At 68.3% G+C, this 20989-nt stretch overlaps 10 non-coding genes across 10 annotated transcripts; all 10 read left to right on the forward strand.

Moving 5' to 3' along the window:
• Nucleotides 1–420: 420 nt before the first annotated feature.
• On the forward strand, nucleotides 421–539 carry LOC132595026 (5S ribosomal RNA). Its single transcript, XR_009561195.1, has one exon. It is a non-coding gene; the product is annotated as a 5S ribosomal RNA (ribosomal RNA).
• Nucleotides 540–3234: 2695 nt separating this feature from the next.
• LOC132595027 (5S ribosomal RNA) lies at nucleotides 3235–3353 on the forward strand. The gene has a single exon (XR_009561196.1). It is a non-coding gene; the product is annotated as a 5S ribosomal RNA (ribosomal RNA).
• A 2696-nt stretch (nucleotides 3354–6049) lies between these two features.
• LOC132595028 (5S ribosomal RNA) lies at nucleotides 6050–6168 on the forward strand. The gene has a single exon (XR_009561197.1). It is a non-coding gene; the product is annotated as a 5S ribosomal RNA (ribosomal RNA).
• Nucleotides 6169–8864: 2696 nt separating this feature from the next.
• On the forward strand, nucleotides 8865–8983 carry LOC132595029 (5S ribosomal RNA). The gene has a single exon (XR_009561198.1). It is a non-coding gene; the product is annotated as a 5S ribosomal RNA (ribosomal RNA).
• A 932-nt stretch (nucleotides 8984–9915) lies between these two features.
• On the forward strand, nucleotides 9916–10034 carry LOC132595030 (5S ribosomal RNA). Its single transcript, XR_009561199.1, has one exon. It is a non-coding gene; the product is annotated as a 5S ribosomal RNA (ribosomal RNA).
• A 931-nt stretch (nucleotides 10035–10965) lies between these two features.
• LOC132595031 (5S ribosomal RNA) lies at nucleotides 10966–11084 on the forward strand. The gene has a single exon (XR_009561200.1). It is a non-coding gene; the product is annotated as a 5S ribosomal RNA (ribosomal RNA).
• Nucleotides 11085–13780: 2696 nt separating this feature from the next.
• Nucleotides 13781–13899, forward strand: LOC132595032 (5S ribosomal RNA). The gene has a single exon (XR_009561201.1). It is a non-coding gene; the product is annotated as a 5S ribosomal RNA (ribosomal RNA).
• Nucleotides 13900–14830: 931 nt separating this feature from the next.
• On the forward strand, nucleotides 14831–14949 carry LOC132595033 (5S ribosomal RNA). Its single transcript, XR_009561202.1, has one exon. It is a non-coding gene; the product is annotated as a 5S ribosomal RNA (ribosomal RNA).
• Nucleotides 14950–17646: 2697 nt separating this feature from the next.
• On the forward strand, nucleotides 17647–17765 carry LOC132595035 (5S ribosomal RNA). Its single transcript, XR_009561204.1, has one exon. It is a non-coding gene; the product is annotated as a 5S ribosomal RNA (ribosomal RNA).
• A 931-nt stretch (nucleotides 17766–18696) lies between these two features.
• On the forward strand, nucleotides 18697–18815 carry LOC132595036 (5S ribosomal RNA). The gene has a single exon (XR_009561205.1). It is a non-coding gene; the product is annotated as a 5S ribosomal RNA (ribosomal RNA).
• Nucleotides 18816–20989: the final 2174 nt, after the last annotated feature.

Here is a 20989-nt window from a genome sequence, read left to right on the forward strand (position 1 = left end):
GGGGCCGTGGCGACTCAATGGTGGCTCCCGGTGGCTTCGGGCCAGCTGCTGTCGGGCAGGAGGGCCGGCCCGGGCTGCGGCCGGGCTGCGCCTAGGGCCGCGTGGGCGGGCAGGGCCGATGCCCAAGGGACCGCGGGCCCCGGGCCCTGAAGCCTCCGGGGCCACGTCCCTGTGAGCGACGTGCGGGATCTTGGGCGGGGCGCCAAGCGCCGAAGGGTTTGCTGGGTCACGGCCGCCCTGGGCTGGGAGGTGGTCGCCAAACCCTCCGCCGCCGCCCGATACCCGAGACCTCCGTTGCCCCTGCCTGGGCGGGCGAGGGGGCCCTGCCGGGGCGGGCCGGCCGCCAGGCTGGCGTTAAGGCGCCAGCGCCAGCGAAACTGGGCCTCAAGAGGCCGCCCGCGGCCCCCCGCCCCCACCCCCGTCTACGGCCATACCACCCTGAACGCGCCCGATCTCGTCTGATCTCGGAAGCTAAGCAGGGTCGGGCCTGGTTAGTACTTGGATGGGAGACCGCCTGGGAATACCGGGTGCTGTAGGCTTTTTGCCTCCCGCTCCGCCCGCCTTCTCCTTTACTCGCCCGCGGCGGGGGGGCCGCCGGCTCCGCCCCCGCCGAGCCCCGCTGCAGGCAGTAGTCAAGGTGGGTTTACCTGCCCGAGCAGGAAGCTTGGGCGATGGCAGAAGTGGGAAGAAACTCTTGAGCACAGGTTCTTGGGATCCACGGAGCAGCGCATGCACATGCGATGGGTGCCTACACAGCTGGCTTGCTTGTCTGTGGGGAAAGGCGAGATGGGTCAGGGCCTGGGTTCCTGAGGGGCTGAGAATCAAGGCAGGGATAGAAGAAAGGGGACAGGCCCACATCCCCTGAACCCACGCCGGCGCCCACTCACCTTTGTGGAAAATACGATTGAAAAGTGCCCGCAAGAATCTCTTCAGATGCCTCCAGAGTTGAGGGAAGAAGGGGAGGGGGGAGGCCGGGAGCAGGGTGAGCCCTGAAATCCAACCCTTGTCCCGGTCACACCCCAGCAGCCCTCCCACCTCAGCCCCTTCAAGACCCCAGGGCTCCCCCAACCGCGCTGCACAGATCCTGCCCTGACCATAGTCACCATGTTGATCCCCACGTTGAGCAAGATGAAGCTGACCGGGATCAGAAGAATTGAGTATCCTTGCTCCTGGCATTTCCTGGGGATGGGGCCAGTGAACGGCTCGGCTCGGTAGTAGTTTCGCTCACCCATGGCCGTTGGTCCCAGGACTGCCTGGGCCCTCTGCCCTCCAGTTTTAACTGGGAGCCAGACTGGGTCATAATGGGGCAGGTGGTGAGGTCACAGTGAGGGAGGGGGATGAAAAGGAGGGCCCAGAGTGGCATTCCCTGGTAACCAGGGTCAGGTAAGCTGAGCCTGGACAGTCAAACAGGGCCCGGTGGCTGGCATACATCCCCTCGAGCGGTCATTCATTCGCTCACCGCCCGCTGACTCACTTGTTCAAATGACACATTGCGTCTCTTGGCCCCTCTTGAGACTAGGAAGACCTTGGCCTCAGAGGCCTGCTGAAGGCCTGGCTGGAGTCCAGAGCCTCAGCCTTCTTCATGCCCTTCACTGGGCCTGGAGCTGGACCTGCCCAGATGTGGAACCTCCCAGTTTGGAAGCAACTTCTTGTATGAGGCTCTCTGTGGACAGGGACAGCTGAGACACAGAGGAGGTGCCCAGAGACCAGGGGTTTGGAGTCTGCAGCTGCAGATGTACTTAGTGCATGGTATAGGACCAGGAGGGGCCTGCTGGCAGAACTGTGGCCACTAAACCAAAGGGACCCTCAGGCCAAGAAGGGGACACTGGCTTCTTATTGCAGGAAGCCAAGCGCAGGGACCCAGGCTGGCAGAAGGAGTGGCGCTTCCAAGCCACAGACCACCAATGTTTCCTGGACTCTGGCGCTCTTTATTCCTCTCTCCATGCCCTGCCGCCCCCTGCCCCTGCCCCCACTTGCTGCTGGTAAGTTCATTTTCCCAGTCTGGCTCCCGTGCAGAGAGGGCCTGGAGGCCGAGGTGGAAGGTAGCAGCGAGTTGGCCCGCGCTTGGCCCTCCTGCGGTTGCCGCTTCAGCACCAGACTGTCATACACCTGGTAGTTGGCATTGCCTCCCGGGTTCCGGCTGAGTGGCATGAAGGTGGGCGGGGGTGGAGGGTGCTCGGTAGCCTGGACGTCGGGCAGGAGGTGAGAGGGGCGGAGGAGCAGCGCTGAGCTGGGAGCCGGGGCCCGCTGGTCCGAGGCCTCGGCCAGTACCGTGAGGGAGGCGGAGGTGGCCACAGGGCGCCGCAAGGGCAGGATCTCAGCCCATTCGGCCGCCGGGTGCCGCACCTCGTGGGGATCGCGGGAGTAATCCAAGTGTCCCGTGGAGGGATGCAGGCTGCGGTTGGACTCGCTGTGAGCACAGCTGGGGAGGCTACGTCTGTGGGCCGGTGGGGTGTCGCGCTACCAGGCGTCGGGCCGGTAGACCCGAGGCACCAGAGCGGATGGAGGCTCAGAGCCCTCCAGACCCAGACTCCGCCGCGGGCCCAGTTGCCGTCCTTTCGGCCCGCGAGCCCCTCGACCTGCACCTGGCCGCCCCCACCGGCGCCCAGCCCCGGCGCCGCCACCTGTGTGCCGGTGTGTCCCTCCACAGCTCCCTCCGACAAAAGCCCCCCCCACCCCGCCCCTCTGGCGTGTCACCGCGGCCGGGTGCGGGAGCGGGATCGAGGGCAGGGGCCGCTTCCCCGGGCCTGCCGGCCACCAGGGGCGGGGTCCTGAGCTCGGCGGGGGGTGTGGGGGCAAGGGTGGCCTTGCCGGGGCTGAGGGGCCGTGGCAACTCAATGGTGGCTCCCGGTGGCTTCGGGCCAGCTGCTGTCGGGCAGGAGGGCCGGCCCGGGCTGCGGCCGGGCTGCGCCTAGGGCCGCGTGGGCGGGCAGGGCCGATGCCCAAGGGACCGCGGGCCCCGGGCCCTGAAGCCTCCGGGGCCACGTCCCTGTGAGCGACGTGCGGGATCTTGGGCGGGGCGCCAAGCGCCGAAGGGTTTGCTGGGTCACGGCCGCCCTGGGCTGGGAGGTGGTCGCCAAACCCTCCGCCGCCGCCCGATACCCGAGACCTCCGTTGCCCCTGCCTGGGCGGGCGAGGGGGCCCTGCCGGGGCGGGCCGGCCGCCAGGCTGGCGTTAAGGCGCCAGCGCCAGCGAAACTGGGCCTCAAGAGGCCGCCCGCGGCCCCCCGCCCCCGTCTACGGCCATACCACCCTGAACGCGCCCGATCTCGTCTGATCTCGGAAGCTAAGCAGGGTCGGGCCTGGTTAGTACTTGGATGGGAGACCGCCTGGGAATACCGGGTGCTGTAGGCTTTTTGCCTCCCGCTCCGCCCGCCTTCTCCTTTACTCGCCCGCGGCGGGGGGGCCGCCGGCTCCGCCCCCGCCGAGCCCCGCTGCAGGCAGTAGTCAAGGTGGGTTTACCTGCCCGAGCAGGAAGCTTGGGCGATGGCAGAAGTGGGAAGAAACTCTTGAGCACAGGTTCTTGGGATCCACGGAGCAGCGCATGCACATGCGATGGGTGCCTACACAGCTGGCTTGCTTGTCTGTGGGGAAAGGCGAGATGGGTCAGGGCCTGGGTTCCTGAGGGGCTGAGAATCAAGGCAGGGATAGAAGAAAGGGGACAGGCCCACATCCCCTGAACCCACGCCGGCGCCCACTCACCTTTGTGGAAAATACGATTGAAAAGTGCCCGCAAGAATCTCTTCAGATGCCTCCAGAGTTGAGGGAAGAAGGGGAGGGGGGAGGCCGGGAGCAGGGTGAGCCCTGAAATCCAACCCTTGTCCCGGTCACACCCCAGCAGCCCTCCCACCTCAGCCCCTTCAAGACCCCAGGGCTCCCCCAACCGCGCTGCACAGATCCTGCCCTGACCATAGTCACCATGTTGATCCCCACGTTGAGCAAGATGAAGCTGACCGGGATCAGAAGAATTGAGTATCCTTGCTCCTGGCATTTCCTGGGGATGGGGCCAGTGAACGGCTCGGCTCGGTAGTAGTTTCGCTCACCCATGGCCGTTGGTCCCAGGACTGCCTGGGCCCTCTGCCCTCCAGTTTTAACTGGGAGCCAGACTGGGTCATAATGGGGCAGGTGGTGAGGTCACAGTGAGGGAGGGGGATGAAAAGGAGGGCCCAGAGTGGCATTCCCTGGTAACCAGGGTCAGGTAAGCTGAGCCTGGACAGTCAAACAGGGCCCGGTGGCCGGCATACATCCCCTCGAGCGGTCATTCATTCGCTCACCGCCCGCTGACTCACTTGTTCAAATGACACATTGCGTCTCTTGGCCCCTCTTGAGACTAGGAAGACCTTGGCCTCAGAGGCCTGCTGAAGGCCTGGCTGGAGTCCAGAGCCTCAGCCTTCTTCATGCCCTTCACTGGGCCTGGAGCTGGACCTGCCCAGATGTGGAACCTCCCAGTTTGGAAGCAACTTCTTGTATGAGGCTCTCTGTGGACAGGGACAGCTGAGACACAGAGGAGGTGCCCAGAGACCAGGGGTTTGGAGTCTGCAGCTGCAGATGTACTTAGTGCATGGTATAGGACCAGGAGGGGCCTGCTGGCAGAACTGTGGCCACTAAACCAAAGGGACCCTCAGGCCAAGAAGGGGACACTGGCTTCTTATTGCAGGAAGCCAAGCGCAGGGACCCAGGCTGGCAGAAGGAGTGGCGCTTCCAAGCCACAGACCACCAATGTTTCCTGGACTCTGGCGCTCTTTATTCCTCTCTCCATGCCCTGCCGCCCCCTGCCCCTGCCCCCACTTGCTGCTGGTAAGTTCATTTTCCCAGTCTGGCTCCCGTGCAGAGAGGGCCTGGAGGCCGAGGTGGAAGGTAGCAGCGAGTTGGCCCGCGCTTGGCCCTCCTGCGGTTGCCGCTTCAGCACCAGACTGTCATACACCTGGTAGTTGGCATTGCCTCCCGGGTTCCGGCTGAGTGGCATGAAGGTGGGCGGGGGTGGAGGGTGCTCGGTAGCCTGGACGTCGGGCAGGAGGTGAGAGGGGCGGAGGAGCAGCGCTGAGCTGGGAGCCGGGGCCCGCTGGTCCGAGGCCTCGGCCAGTACCGTGAGGGAGGCGGAGGTGGCCACAGGGCGCCGCAAGGGCAGGATCTCAGCCCATTCGGCCGCCGGGTGCCGCACCTCGTGGGGATCGCGGGAGTAATCCAAGTGTCCCGTGGAGGGATGCAGGCTGCGGTTGGACTCGCTGTGAGCACAGCTGGGGAGGCTACGTCTGTGGGCCGGTGGGGTGTCGCGCTACCAGGCGTCGGGCCGGTAGACCCGAGGCACCAGAGCGGATGGAGGCTCAGAGCCCTCCAGACCCAGACTCCGCCGCGGGCCCAGTTGCCGTCCTTTCGGCCCGCGAGCCCCTCGACCTGCACCTGGCCGCCCCCACCGGCGCCCAGCCCCGGCGCCGCCACCTGTGTGCCGGTGTGTCCCTCCACAGCTCCCTCCGACAAAAGCCCCCCCCCACCCCGCCCCTCTGGCGTGTCACCGCGGCCGGGTGCGGGAGCGGGATCGAGGGCAGGGGCCGCTTCCCCGGGCCTGCCGGCCACCAGGGGCGGGGTCCTGAGCTCGGCGGGGGTTGTGGGGGCAAGGGTGGCCTTGCCGGGGCTGAGGGGCCGTGGCGACTCAATGGTGGCTCCCGGTGGCTTCGGGCCAGCTGCTGTCGGGCAGGAGGGCCGGCCCGGGCTGCGGCCGGGCTGCGCCTAGGGCCGCGTGGGCGGGCAGGGCCGATGCCCAAGGGACCGCGGGCCCCGGGCCCTGAAGCCTCCGGGGCCACGTCCCTGTGAGCGACGTGCGGGATCTTGGGCGGGGCGCCAAGCGCCGAAGGGTTTGCTGGGTCACGGCCGCCCTGGGCTGGGAGGTGGTCGCCAAACCCTCCGCCGCCGCCCGATACCCGAGACCTCCGTTGCCCCTGCCTGGGCGGGCGAGGGGGCCCTGCCGGGGCGGGCCGGCCGCCAGGCTGGCGTTAAGGCGCCAGCGCCAGCGAAACTGGGCCTCAAGAGGCCGCCCGCGGCCCCCCGCCCCCGTCTACGGCCATACCACCCTGAACGCGCCCGATCTCGTCTGATCTCGGAAGCTAAGCAGGGTCGGGCCTGGTTAGTACTTGGATGGGAGACCGCCTGGGAATACCGGGTGCTGTAGGCTTTTTGCCTCCCGCTCCGCCCGCCTTCTCCTTTACTCGCCCGCGGCGGGGGGGCCGCCGGCTCCGCCCCCGCCGAGCCCCGCTGCAGGCAGTAGTCAAGGTGGGTTTACCTGCCCGAGCAGGAAGCTTGGGCGATGGCAGAAGTGGGAAGAAACTCTTGAGCACAGGTTCTTGGGATCCACGGAGCAGCGCATGCACATGCGATGGGTGCCTACACAGCTGGCTTGCTTGTCTGTGGGGAAAGGCGAGATGGGTCAGGGCCTGGGTTCCTGAGGGGCTGAGAATCAAGGCAGGGATAGAAGAAAGGGGACAGGCCCACATCCCCTGAACCCACGCCGGCGCCCACTCACCTTTGTGGAAAATACGATTGAAAAGTGCCCGCAAGAATCTCTTCAGATGCCTCCAGAGTTGAGGGAAGAAGGGGAGGGGGGAGGCCGGGAGCAGGGTGAGCCCTGAAATCCAACCCTTGTCCCGGTCACACCCCAGCAGCCCTCCCACCTCAGCCCCTTCAAGACCCCAGGGCTCCCCCAACCGCGCTGCACAGATCCTGCCCTGACCATAGTCACCATGTTGATCCCCACGTTGAGCAAGATGAAGCTGACCGGGATCAGAAGAATTGAGTATCCTTGCTCCTGGCATTTCCTGGGGATGGGGCCAGTGAACGGCTCGGCTCGGTAGTAGTTTCGCTCACCCATGGCCGTTGGTCCCAGGACTGCCTGGGCCCTCTGCCCTCCAGTTTTAACTGGGAGCCAGACTGGGTCATAATGGGGCAGGTGGTGAGGTCACAGTGAGGGAGGGGGATGAAAAGGAGGGCCCAGAGTGGCATTCCCTGGTAACCAGGGTCAGGTAAGCTGAGCCTGGACAGTCAAACAGGGCCCGGTGGCCGGCATACATCCCCTCGAGCGGTCATTCATTCGCTCACCGCCCGCTGACTCACTTGTTCAAATGACACATTGCGTCTCTTGGCCCCTCTTGAGACTAGGAAGACCTTGGCCTCAGAGGCCTGCTGAAGGCCTGGCTGGAGTCCAGAGCCTCAGCCTTCTTCATGCCCTTCACTGGGCCTGGAGCTGGACCTGCCCAGATGTGGAACCTCCCAGTTTGGAAGCAACTTCTTGTATGAGGCTCTCTGTGGACAGGGACAGCTGAGACACAGAGGAGGTGCCCAGAGACCAGGGGTTTGGAGTCTGCAGCTGCAGATGTACTTAGTGCATGGTATAGGACCAGGAGGGGCCTGCTGGCAGAACTGTGGCCACTAAACCAAAGGGACCCTCAGGCCAAGAAGGGGACACTGGCTTCTTATTGCAGGAAGCCAAGCGCAGGGACCCAGGCTGGCAGAAGGAGTGGCGCTTCCAAGCCACAGACCACCAATGTTTCCTGGACTCTGGCGCTCTTTATTCCTCTCTCCATGCCCTGCCGCCCCCTGCCCCTGCCCCCACTTGCTGCTGGTAAGTTCATTTTCCCAGTCTGGCTCCCGTGCAGAGAGGGCCTGGAGGCCGAGGTGGAAGGTAGCAGCGAGTTGGCCCGCGCTTGGCCCTCCTGCGGTTGCCGCTTCAGCACCAGACTGTCATACACCTGGTAGTTGGCATTGCCTCCCGGGTTCCGGCTGAGTGGCATGAAGGTGGGCGGGGGTGGAGGGTGCTCGGTAGCCTGGACGTCGGGCAGGAGGTGAGAGGGGCGGAGGAGCAGCGCTGAGCTGGGAGCCGGGGCCCGCTGGTCCGAGGCCTCGGCCAGTACCGTGAGGGAGGCGGAGGTGGCCACAGGGCGCCGCAAGGGCAGGATCTCAGCCCATTCGGCCGCCGGGTGCCGCACCTCGTGGGGATCGCGGGAGTAATCCAAGTGTCCCGTGGAGGGATGCAGGCTGCGGTTGGACTCGCTGTGAGCACAGCTGGGGAGGCTACGTCTGTGGGCCGGTGGGGTGTCGCGCTACCAGGCGTCGGGCCGGTAGACCCGAGGCACCAGAGCGGATGGAGGCTCAGAGCCCTCCAGACCCAGACTCCGCCGCGGGCTCAGTTGCCGTCCTTTCGGCCCGCGAGCCCCTCGACCTGCACCTGGCCGCCCCCACCGGCGCCCAGCCCCGGCGCCGCCACCTGTGTGCCGGTGTGTCCCTCCACAGCTCCCTCCGACAAAAGCCCCCCCCCACCCCGCCCCTCTGGCGTGTCACCGCGGCCGGGTGCGGGAGCGGGATCGAGGGCAGGGGCCGCTTCCCCGGGCCTGCCGGCCACCAGGGGCGGGGTCCTGAGCTCGGCGGGGGGTGTGGGGGCAAGGGTGGCCTTGCCGGGGCTGAGGGGCCGTGGCGACTCAATGGTGGCTCCCAGTGGCTTCGGGCCAGCTGCTGTCGGGCAGGAGGGCCGGCCCGGGCTGCGGCCGGGCTGCGCCTAGGGCCGCGTGGGCAGGCAGGGCCGATGCCCAAGGGACCGCGGGCCCCGGGCCCTGAAGCCTCCGGGGCCACGTCCCTGTGAGCGACGTGCGGGATCTTGGGCGGGGCGCCAAGCGCCGAAGGGTTTGCTGGGTCACGGCCGCCCTGGGCTGGGAGGTGGTCGCCAAACCCTCCGCCGCCGCCCGATACCCGAGACCTCCGTTGCCCCTGCCTGGGCGGGCGAGGGGGCCCTGCCGGGGCGGGCCGGCCGCCAGGCTGGCGTTAAGGCGCCAGCGCCAGCGAAACTGGGCCTCAAGAGGCCGCCCGCGGCCCCCCGCCCCCGTCTACGGCCATACCACCCTGAACGCGCCCGATCTCGTCTGATCTCGGAAGCTAAGCAGGGTCGGGCCTGGTTAGTACTTGGATGGGAGACCGCCTGGGAATACCGGGTGCTGTAGGCTTTTTGCCTCCCGCTCCGCCCGCCTTCTCCTTTACTCGCCCGCGGCGGGGGCCGCCGGCTCCGCCCCCGCCGGGCCCCGCTGCAGGCCCCACCTCCTCAGGCCCCTCCCACCACGGCGCGCGCCGGCGGGGTCGCTCCCCGCCGGCCCGGCCGGCCAGGCGGCCAGAAGGCGGCCCTGGAAGGCAGGCGCACCCCAGACGCTCCCGGGGTGGCTGGCCCGGACCCAGACTCCGCCGCGGGCCCAGTTGCCGTCCTTTCGGCCCGCGAGCCCCTCGACCTGCACCTGGCCGCCCCCACCGGCGCCCAGCCCCGGCGCCGCCACCTGTGTGCCGGTGTGTCCCTCCACAGCTCCCTCCGACAAAAGCCCCCCCCCACCCCGCCCCTCTGGCGTGTCACCGCGGCCGGGTGCGGGAGCGGGATCGAGGGCAGGGGCCGCTTCCCCGGGCCTGCCGGCCACCAGGGGCGGGGTCCTGAGCTCGGCGGGGGGTGTGGGGGCAAGGGTGGCCTTGCCGGGGCTGAGGGGCCGTGGCGACTCAATGGTGGCTCCCAGTGGCTTCGGGCCAGCTGCTGTCGGGCAGGAGGGCCGGCCCGGGCTGCGGCCGGGCTGCGCCTAGGGCCGCGTGGGCAGGCAGGGCCGATGCCCAAGGGACCGCGGGCCCCGGGCCCTGAAGCCTCCGGGGCCACGTCCCTGTGAGCGACGTGCGGGATCTTGGGCGGGGCGCCAAGCGCCGAAGGGTTTGCTGGGTCACGGCCGCCCTGGGCTGGGAGGTGGTCGCCAAACCCTCCGCCGCCGCCCGATACCCGAGACCTCCGTTGCCCCTGCCTGGGCGGGCGAGGGGGCCCTGCCGGGGCGGGCCGGCCGCCAGGCTGGCGTTAAGGCGCCAGCGCCAGCGAAACTGGGCCTCAAGAGGCCGCCCGCGGCCCCCCGCCCCCGTCTACGGCCATACCACCCTGAACGCGCCCGATCTCGTCTGATCTCGGAAGCTAAGCAGGGTCGGGCCTGGTTAGTACTTGGATGGGAGACCGCCTGGGAATACCGGGTGCTGTAGGCTTTTTGCCTCCCGCTCCGCCCGCCTTCGCCTTTACTCGCCCGCGGCGGGGGCCGCCGGCTCCGCCCCCGCCGGGCCCCGCTGCAGGCCCCACCTCCTCAGGCCCCTCCCACCACGGCGCGCGCCGGCGGGGTCGCTCCCCGCCGGCCCGGCCGGCCAGGCGGCCAGAAGGCGGCCCTGGAAGGCAGGCGCACCCCAGACGCTCCCGGGGTGGCTGGCCCGGACCCAGACTCCGCCGCGGGCCCAGTTGCCGTCCTTTCGGCCCGCGAGCCCCTCGACCTGCACCTGGCCGCCCCCACCGGCGCCCAGCCCCGGCGCCGCCACCTGTGTGCCGGTGTGTCCCTCCACAGCTCCCTCCGACAAAAGCCCCCCCCACCCCGCCCCTCTGGCGTGTCACCGCGGCCGGGTGCGGGAGCGGGATCGAGGGCAGGGGCCGCTTCCCCGGGCCTGCCGGCCACCAGGGGCGGGGTCCTGAGCTCGGCGGGGGGTGTGGGGGCAAGGGTGGCCTTGCCGGGGCTGAGGGGCCGTGGCGACTCAATGGTGGCTCCCAGTGGCTTCGGGCCAGCTGCTGTCGGGCAGGAGGGCCGGCCCGGGCTGCGGCCGGGCTGCGCCTAGGGCCGCGTGGGCGGGCAGGGCCGATGCCCAAGGGACCGCGGGCCCCGGGCCCTGAAGCCTCCGGGGCCACGTCCCTGTGAGCGACGTGCGGGATCTTGGGCGGGGCGCCAAGCGCCGAAGGGTTTGCTGGGTCACGGCCGCCCTGGGCTGGGAGGTGGTCGCCAAACCCTCCGCCGCCGCCCGATACCCGAGACCTCCGTTGCCCCTGCCTGGGCGGGCGAGGGGGCCCTGCCGGGGCGGGCCGGCCGCCAGGCTGGCGTTAAGGCGCCAGCGCCAGCGAAACTGGGCCTCAAGAGGCCGCCCGCGGCGCCCCGCCCCCGTCTACGGCCATACCACCCTGAACGCGCCCGATCTCGTCTGATCTCGGAAGCTAAGCAGGGTCGGGCCTGGTTAGTACTTGGATGGGAGACCGCCTGGGAATACCGGGTGCTGTAGGCTTTTTGCCTCCCGCTCCGCCCGCCTTCTCCTTTACTCGCTCGCGGCGGGGGGGCCGCCGGCTCCGCCCCCGCCGAGCCCCGCTGCAGGCAGTAGTCAAGGTGGGTTTACCTGCCCGAGCAGGAAGCTTGGGCGATGGCAGAAGTGGGAAGAAACTCTTGAGCACAGGTTCTTGGGATCCACGGAGCAGCGCATGCACATGCGATGGGTGCCTACACAGCTGGCTTGCTTGTCTGTGGGGAAAGGCGAGATGGGTCAGGGCCTGGGTTCCTGAGGGGCTGAGAATCAAGGCAGGGATAGAAGAAAGGGGACAGGCCCACATCCCCTGAACCCACGCCGGCGCCCACTCACCTTTGTGGAAAATACGATTGAAAAGTGCCCGCAAGAATCTCTTCAGATGCCTCCAGAGTTGAGGGAAGAAGGGGAGGGGGGAGGCCGGGAGCAGGGTGAGCCCTGAAATCCAACCCTTGTCCCGGTCACACCCCAGCAGCCCTCCCACCTCAGCCCCTTCAAGACCCCAGGGCTCCCCCAACCGCGCTGCACAGATCCTGCCCTGACCATAGTCACCATGTTGATCCCCACGTTGAGCAAGATGAAGCTGACCGGGATCAGAAGAATTGAGTATCCTTGCTCCTGGCATTTCCTGGGGATGGGGCCAGTGAACGGCTCGGCTCGGTAGTAGTTTCGCTCACCCATGGCCGTTGGTCCCAGGACTGCCTGGGCCCTCTGCCCTCCAGTTTTAACTGGGAGCCAGACTGGGTCATAATGGGGCAGGTGGTGAGGTCACAGTGAGGGAGGGGGATGAAAAGGAGGGCCCAGAGTGGCATTCCCTGGTAACCAGGGTCAGGTAAGCTGAGCCTGGACAGTCAAACAGGGCCCGGTGGCCGGCATACATCCCCTCGAGCGGTCATTCATTCGCTCACCGCCCGCTGACTCACTTGTTCAAATGACACATTGCGTCTCTTGGCCCCTCTTGAGACTAGGAAGACCTTGGCCTCAGAGGCCTGCTGAAGGCCTGGCTGGAGTCCAGAGCCTCAGCCTTCTTCATGCCCTTCACTGGGCCTGGAGCTGGACCTGCCCAGATGTGGAACCTCCCAGTTTGGAAGCAACTTCTTGTATGAGGCTCTCTGTGGACAGGGACAGCTGAGACACAGAGGAGGTGCCCAGAGACCAGGGGTTTGGAGTCTGCAGCTGCAGATGTACTTAGTGCATGGTATAGGACCAGGAGGGGCCTGCTGGCAGAACTGTGGCCACTAAACCAAAGGGACCCTCAGGCCAAGAAGGGGACACTGGCTTCTTATTGCAGGAAGCCAAGCGCAGGGACCCAGGCTGGCAGAAGGAGTGGCGCTTCCAAGCCACAGACCACCAATGTTTCCTGGACTCTGGCGCTCTTTATTCCTCTCTCCATGCCCTGCCGCCCCCTGCCCCTGCCCCCACTTGCTGCTGGTAAGTTCATTTTCCCAGTCTGGCTCCCGTGCAGAGAGGGCCTGGAGGCCGAGGTGGAAGGTAGCAGCGAGTTGGCCCGCGCTTGGCCCTCCTGCGGTTGCCGCTTCAGCACCAGACTGTCATACACCTGGTAGTTGGCATTGCCTCCCGGGTTCCGGCTGAGTGGCATGAAGGTGGGCGGGGGTGGAGGGTGCTCGGTAGCCTGGACGTCGGGCAGGAGGTGAGAGGGGCGGAGGAGCAGCGCTGAGCTGGGAGCCGGGGCCCGCTGGTCCGAGGCCTCGGCCAGTACCGTGAGGGAGGCGGAGGTGGCCACAGGGCGCCGCAAGGGCAGGATCTCAGCCCATTCGGCCGCCGGGTGCCGCACCTCGTGGGGATCGCGGGAGTAATCCAAGTGTCCCGTGGAGGGATGCAGGCTGCGGTTGGACTCGCTGTGAGCACAGCTGGGGAGGCTACGTCTGTGGGCCGGTGGGGTGTCGCGCTACCAGGCGTCGGGCCGGTAGACCCGAGGCACCAGAGCGGATGGAGGCTCAGAGCCCTCCAGACCCAGACTCCGCCGCGGGCCCAGTTGCCGTCCTTTCGGCCCGCGAGCCCCTCGACCTGCACCTGGCCGCCCCCACCGGCGCCCAGCCCCGGCGCCGCCACCTGTGTGCCGGTGTGTCCCTCCACAGCTCCCTCCGACAAAAGCCCCCCCCCACCCCGCCCTTCTGGCGTGTCACCGCGGCCGGGTGCGGGAGCGGGATCGAGGGCAGGGGCCGCTTCCCCGGGCCTGCCGGCCACCAGGGGCGGGGTCCTGAGCTCGGCGGGGGGTGTGGGGGCAAGGGTGGCCTTGCCGGGGCTGAGGGGCCGTGGCGACTCAATGGTGGCTCCCAGTGGCTTCGGGCCAGCTGCTGTCGGGCAGGAGGGCCGGCCCGGGCTGCGGCCGGGCTGCGCCTAGGGCCGCGTGGGCGGGCAGGGCCGATGCCCAAGGGACCGCGGGCCCCGGGCCCTGAAGCCTCCGGGGCCACGTCCCTGTGAGCGACGTGCGGGATCTTGGGCGGGGCGCCAAGCGCCGAAGGGTTTGCTGGGTCACGGCCGCCCTGGGCTGGGAGGTGGTCGCCAAACCCTCCGCCGCCGCCCGATACCCGAGACCTCCGTTGCCCCTGCCTGGGCGGGCGAGGGGGCCCTGCCGGGGCGGGCCGGCCGCCAGGCTGGCGTTAAGGCGCCAGCGCCAGCGAAACTGGGCCTCAAGAGGCCGCCCGCGGCCCCCCGCCCCCGTCTACGGCCATACCACCCTGAACGCGCCCGATCTCGTCTGATCTCGGAAGCTAAGCAGGGTCGGGCCTGGTTAGTACTTGGATGGGAGACCGCCTGGGAATACCGGGTGCTGTAGGCTTTTTGCCTCCCGCTCCGCCCGCCTTCTCCTTTACTCGCCCGCGGCGGGGGCCGCCGGCTCCGCCCCCGCCGGGCCCCGCTGCAGGCCCCACCTCCTCAGGCCCCTCCCACCACGGCGCGCGCCGGCGGGGTCGCTCCCCGCCGGCCCGGCCGGCCAGGCGGCCAGAAGGCGGCCCTGGAAGGCAGGCGCACCCCAGACGCTCCCGGGGTGGCTGGCCCGGACCCAGACTCCGCCGCGGGCCCAGTTGCCGTCCTTTCGGCCCGCGAGCCCCTCGACCTGCACCTGGCCGCCCCCACCGGCGCCCAGCCCCGGCGCCGCCACCTGTGTGCCGGTGTGTCCCTCCACAGCTCCCTCCGACAAAAGCCCCCCCCACCCCGCCCCTCTGGCGTGTCACCGCGGCCGGGTGCGGGAGCGGGATCGAGGGCAGGGGCCGCTTCCCCGGGCCTGCCGGCCACCAGGGGCGGGGTCCTGAGCTCGGCGGGGGGTGTGGGGGCAAGGGTGGCCTTGCCGGGGCTGAGGGGCCGTGGCGACTCAATGGTGGCTCCCAGTGGCTTCGGGCCAGCTGCTGTCGGGCAGGAGGGCCGGCCCGGGCTGCGGCCGGGCTGCGCCTAGGGCCGCGTGGGCGGGCAGGGCCGATGCCCAAGGGACCGCGGGCCCCGGGCCCTGAAGCCTCCGGGGCCACGTCCCTGTGAGCGACGTGCGGGATCTTGGGCGGGGCGCCAAGCGCCGAAGGGTTTGCTGGGTCACGGCCGCCCTGGGCTGGGAGGTGGTCGCCAAACCCTCCGCCGCCGCCCGATACCCGAGACCTCCGTTGCCCCTGCCTGGGCGGGCGAGGGGGCCCTGCCGGGGCGGGCCGGCCGCCAGGCTGGCGTTAAGGCGCCAGCGCCAGCGAAACTGGGCCTCAAGAGGCCGCCCGCGGCCCCCCGCCCCCGTCTACGGCCATACCACCCTGAACGCGCCCGATCTCGTCTGATCTCGGAAGCTAAGCAGGGTCGGGCCTGGTTAGTACTTGGATGGGAGACCGCCTGGGAATACCGGGTGCTGTAGGCTTTTTGCCTCCCGCTCCGCCCGCCTTCTCCTTTACTCGCCCGCGGCTGGGGGGCCGCCGGCTCCGCCCCCGCCGAGCCCCGCTGCAGGCAGTAGTCAAGGTGGGTTTACCTGCCCGAGCAGGAAGCTTGGGCGATGGCAGAAGTGGGAAGAAACTCTTGAGCACAGGTTCTTGGGATCCACGGAGCAGCGCATGCACATGCGATGGGTGCCTACACAGCTGGCTTGCTTGTCTGTGGGGAAAGGCGAGATGGGTCAGGGCCTGGGTTCCTGAGGGGCTGAGAATCAAGGCAGGGATAGAAGAAAGGGGACAGGCCCACATCCCCTGAACCCACGCCGGCGCCCACTCACCTTTGTGGAAAATACGATTGAAAAGTGCCCGCAAGAATCTCTTCAGATGCCTCCAGAGTTGAGGGAAGAAGGGGAGGGGGGAGGCCGGGAGCAGGGTGAGCCCTGAAATCCAACCCTTGTCCCGGTCACACCCCAGCAGCCCTCCCACCTCAGCCCCTTCAAGACCCCAGGGCTCCCCCAACCGCGCTGCACAGATCCTGCCCTGACCATAGTCACCATGTTGATCCCCACGTTGAGCAAGATGAAGCTGACTGGGATCAGAAGAATTGAGTATCCTTGCTCCTGGCATTTCCTGGGGATGGGGCCAGTGAACGGCTCGGCTCGGTAGTAGTTTCGCTCACCCATGGCCGTTGGTCCCAGGACTGCCTGGGCCCTCTGCCCTCCAGTTTTAACTGGGAGCCAGACTGGGTCATAATGGGGCAGGTGGTGAGGTCACAGTGAGGGAGGGGGATGAAAAGGAGGGCCCAGAGTGGCATTCCCTGGTAACCAGGGTCAGGTAAGCTGAGCCTGGACAGTCAAACAGGGCCCGGTGGCCGGCATACATCCCCTCGAGCGGTCATTCATTCGCTCACCGCCCGCTGACTCACTTGTTCAAATGACACATTGCGTCTCTTGGCCCCTCTTGAGACTAGGAAGACCTTGGCCTCAGAGGCCTGCTGAAGGCCTGGCTGGAGTCCAGAGCCTCAGCCTTCTTCATGCCCTTCACTGGGCCTGGAGCTGGACCTGCCCAGATGTGGAACCTCCCAGTTTGGAAGCAACTTCTTGTATGAGGCTCTCTGTGGACAGGGACAGCTGAGACACAGAGGAGGTGCCCAGAGACCAGGGGTTTGGAGTCTGCAGCTGCAGATGTACTTAGTGCATGGTATAGGACCAGGAGGGGCCTGCTGGCAGAACTGTGGCCACTAAACCAAAGGGACCCTCAGGCCAAGAAGGGGACACTGGCTTCTTATTGCAGGAAGCCAAGCGCAGGGACCCAGGCTGGCAGAAGGAGTGGCGCTTCCAAGCCACAGACCACCAATGTTTCCTGGACTCTGGCGCTCTTTATTCCTCTCTCCATGCCCTGCCGCCCCCTGCCCCTGCCCCCACTTGCTGCTGGTAAGTTCATTTTCCCAGTCTGGCTCCCGTGCAGAGAGGGCCTGGAGGCCGAGGTGGAAGGTAGCAGCGAGTTGGCCCGCGCTTGGCCCTCCTGCGGTTGCCGCTTCAGCACCAGACTGTCATACACCTGGTAGTTGGCATTGCCTCCCGGGTTCCGGCTGAGTGGCATGAAGGTGGGCGGGGGTGGAGGGTGCTCGGTAGCCTGGACGTCGGGCAGGAGGTGAGAGGGGCGGAGGAGCAGCGCTGAGCTGGGAGCCGGGGCCCGCTGGTCCGAGGCCTCGGCCAGTACCGTGAGGGAGGCGGAGGTGGCCACAGGGCGCCGCAAGGGCAGGATCTCAGCCCATTCGGCCGCCGGGTGCCGCACCTCGTGGGGATCGCGGGAGTAATCCAAGTGTCCCGTGGAGGGATGCAGGCTGCGGTTGGACTCGCTGTGAGCACAGCTGGGGAGGCTACGTCTGTGGGCCGGTGGGGTGTCGCGCTACCAGGCGTCGGGCCGGTAGACCCGAGGCACCAGAGCGGATGGAGGCTCAGAGCCCTCCAGACCCAGACTCCGCCATGGGCCCAGTTGCCGTCCTTTCGGCCCGCGAGCCCCTCGACCTGCACCTGGCCGCCCCCACCGGCGCCCAGCCCCGGCGCCGCCACCTGTGTGCCGGTGTGTCCCTCCACAGCTCCCTCCGACAAAAGCCCCACCCCCACCCCGCCCCTCTGGCGTGTCACCGCGGCCGGGTGCGGGAGCGGGATCGAGGGCAGGGGCCGCTTCCCCGGGCCTGCCGGCCACCAGGGGCGGGGTCCTGAGCTCGGCGGGGGGTGTGGGGGCAAGGGTGGCCTTGCCGGGGCTGAGGGGCCGTGGCGACTCAATGGTGGCTCCCGGTGGCTTCGGGCCAGCTGCTGTCGGGCAGGAGGGCCGGCCCGGGCTGCGGCCGGGCTGCGCCTAGGGCCGCGTGGGCGGGCAGGGCCGATGCCCAAGGGACCGCGGGCCCCGGGCCCTGAAGCCTCCGGGGCCACGTCCCTGTGAGCGACGTGCGGGATCTTGGGCGGGGCGCCAAGCGCCGAAGGGTTTGCTGGGTCACGGCCGCCCTGGGCTGGGAGGTGGTCGCCAAACCCTCCGCCGCCGCCCGATACCCGAGACCTCCGTTGCCCCTGCCTGGGCGGGCGAGGGGGCCCTGCCGGGGCGGGCCGGCCGCCAGGCTGGCGTTAAGGCGCCAGCGCCAGCGAAACTGGGCCTCAAGAGGCCGCCCGCGGTCCCCCGCCCCCGTCTACGGCCATACCACCCTGAACGCGCCCGATCTCGTCTGATCTCGGAAGCTAAGCAGGGTCGGGCCTGGTTAGTACTTGGATGGGAGACCGCCTGGGAATACCGGGTGCTGTAGGCTTTTTGCCTCCCGCTCCGCCCGCCTTCTCCTTTACTCGCCCGCGGCGGGGGCCGCCGGCTCCGCCCCCGCCGGGCCCCGCTGCAGGCCCCACCTCCTCAGGCCCCTCCCACCACGGCGCGCGCCGGCGGGGTCGTTCCCCGCCGGCCCGGCCGGCCAGGCGGCCAGAAGGCGGCCCTGGAAGGCAGGCGCACCCCAGACGCTCCCGGGGTGGCTGGCCCGGACCCAGACTCCGCCGCGGGCCCAGTTGCCGTCCTTTCGGCCCGCGAGCCCCTCGACCTGCACCTGGCCGCCCCCACCGGCGCCCAGCCCCGGCGCCGCCACCTGTGTGCCGGTGTGTCCCTCCACAGCTCCCTCCGACAAAAGCCCCCCCCACCCCGCCCCTCTGGCGTGTCACCGCGGCCGGGTGCGGGAGCGGGATCGAGGGCAGGGGCCGCTTCCCCGGGCCTGCCGGCCACCAGGGGCGGGGTCCTGAGCTCGGCGGGGGGTGTGGGGGCAAGGGTGGCCTTGCCGGGGCTGAGGGGCCGTGGCGACTCAATGGTGGCTCCCAGTGGCTTCGGGCCAGCTGCTGTCGGGCAGGAGGGCCGGCCCGGGCTGCGGCCGGGCTGCGCCTAGGGCCGCGTGGGCGGGCAGGGCCGATGCCCAAGGGACCGCGGGCCCCGGGCCCTGAAGCCTCCGGGGCCACGTCCCTGTGAGCGACGTGCGGGATCTTGGGCGGGGCGCCAAGCGCCGAAGGGTTTGCTGGGTCACGGCCGCCCTGGGCTGGGAGGTGGTCGCCAAACCCTCCGCCGCCGCCCGATACCCGAGACCTCCGTTGCCCCTGCCTGGGCGGGCGAGGGGGCCCTGCCGGGGCGGGCCGGCCGCCAGGCTGGCGTTAAGGCGCCAGCGCCAGCGAAACTGGGCCTCAAGAGGCCGCCCGCGGCCCCCCGCCCCCGTCTACGGCCATACCACCCTGAACGCGCCCGATCTCGTCTGATCTCGGAAGCTAAGCAGGGTCGGGCCTGGTTAGTACTTGGATGGGAGACCGCCTGGGAATACCGGGTGCTGTAGGCTTTTTGCCTCCCGCTCCGCCCGCCTTCTCCTTTACTCGCCCGCGGCGGGGGGGCCGCCGGCTCCGCCCCCGCCGAGCCCCGCTGCAGGCAGTAGTCAAGGTGGGTTTACCTGCCCGAGCAGGAAGCTTGGGCGATGGCAGAAGTGGGAAGAAACTCTTGAGCACAGGTTCTTGGGATCCACGGAGCAGCGCATGCACATGCGATGGGTGCCTACACAGCTGGCTTGCTTGTCTGTGGGGAAAGGCGAGATGGGTCAGGGCCTGGGTTCCTGAGGGGCTGAGAATCAAGGCAGGGATAGAAGAAAGGGGACAGGCCCACATCCCCTGAACCCACGCCGGCGCCCACTCACCTTTGTGGAAAATACGATTGAAAAGTGCCCGCAAGAATCTCTTCAGATGCCTCCAGAGTTGAGGGAAGAAGGGGAGGGGGGAGGCCGGGAGCAGGGTGAGCCCTGAAATCCAACCCTTGTCCCGGTCACACCCCAGCAGCCCTCCCACCTCAGCCCCTTCAAGACCCCAGGGCTCCCCCAACCGCGCTGCACAGATCCTGCCCTGACCATAGTCACCATGTTGATCCCCACGTTGAGCAAGATGAAGCTGACCGGGATCAGAAGAATTGAGTATCCTTGCTCCTGGCATTTCCTGGGGATGGGGCCAGTGAACGGCTCGGCTCGGTAGTAGTTTCGCTCACCCATGGCCGTTGGTCCCAGGACTGCCTGGGCCCTCTGCCCTCCAGTTTTAACTGGGAGCCAGACTGGGTCATAATGGGGCAGGTGGTGAGGTCACAGTGAGGGAGGGGGATGAAAAGGAGGGCCCAGAGTGGCATTCCCTGGTAACCAGGGTCAGGTAAGCTGAGCCTGGACAGTCAAACAGGGCCCGGTGGCCGGCATACATCCCCTCGAGCGGTCATTCATTCGCTCACCGCCCGCTGACTCACTTGTTCAAATGACACATTGCGTCTCTTGGCCCCTCTTGAGACTAGGAAGACCTTGGCCTCAGAGGCCTGCTGAAGGCCTGGCTGGAGTCCAGAGCCTCAGCCTTCTTCATGCCCTTCACTGGGCCTGGAGCTGGACCTGCCCAGATGTGGAACCTCCCAGTTTGGAAGCAACTTCTTGTATGAGGCTCTCTGTGGACAGGGACAGCTGAGACACAGAGGAGGTGCCCAGAGACCAGGGGTTTGGAGTCTGCAGCTGCAGATGTACTTAGTGCATGGTATAGGACCAGGAGGGGCCTGCTGGCAGAACTGTGGCCACTAAACCAAAGGGACCCTCAGGCCAAGAAGGGGACACTGGCTTCTTATTGCAGGAAGCCAAGCGCAGGGACCCAGGCTGGCAGAAGGAGTGGCGCTTCCAAGCCACAGACCACCAATGTTTCCTGGACTCTGGCGCTCTTTATTCCTCTCTCCATGCCCTGCCGCCCCCTGCCCCTGCCCCCACTTGCTGCTGGTAAGTTCATTTTCCCAGTCTGGCTCCCGTGCAGAGAGGGCCTGGAGGCCGAGGTGGAAGGTAGCAGCGAGTTGGCCCGCGCTTGGCCCTCCTGCGGTTGCCGCTTCAGCACCAGACTGTCATACACCTGGTAGTTGGCATTGCCTCCCGGGTTCCGGCTGAGTGGCATGAAGGTGGGCGGGGGTGGAGGGTGCTCGGTAGCCTGGACGTCGGGCAGGAGGTGAGAGGGGCGGAGGAGCAGCGCTGAGCTGGGAGCCGGGGCCCGCTGGTCCGAGGCCTCGGCCAGTACCGTGAGGGAGGCGGAGGTGGCCACAGGGCGCCGCAAGGGCAGGATCTCAGCCCATTCGGCCGCCGGGTGCCGCACCTCGTGGGGATCGTGGGAGTAATCCAAGTGTCCCGTGGAGGGATGCAGGCTGCGGTTGGACTCGCTGTGAGCACAGCTGGGGAGGCTACGTCTGTGGGCCGGTGGGGTGTCGCGCTACCAGGCGTCGGGCCGGTAGACCCGAGGCACCAGAGCGGATGGAGGCTCAGAGCCCTCCAGACCCAGACTCCGCCGCGGGCCCAGTTGCCGTCCTTTCGGCCCGCGAGCCCCTCGACCTGCACCTGGCCGCCCCCACCGGCGCCCAGCCCCGGCGCCGCCACCTGTGTGCCGGTGTGTCCCTCCACAGCTCCCTCCGACAAAAGCCCCCCCCCACCCCGCCCTTCTGGCGTGTCACCGCGGCCGGGTGCGG

Source organism: Globicephala melas, unplaced genomic scaffold, assembly GCF_963455315.2.
Source record: "Globicephala melas unplaced genomic scaffold, mGloMel1.2 SCAFFOLD_346, whole genome shotgun sequence".
Classification (NCBI taxonomy): Eukaryota; Metazoa; Chordata; class Mammalia; order Artiodactyla; family Delphinidae; genus Globicephala; species Globicephala melas.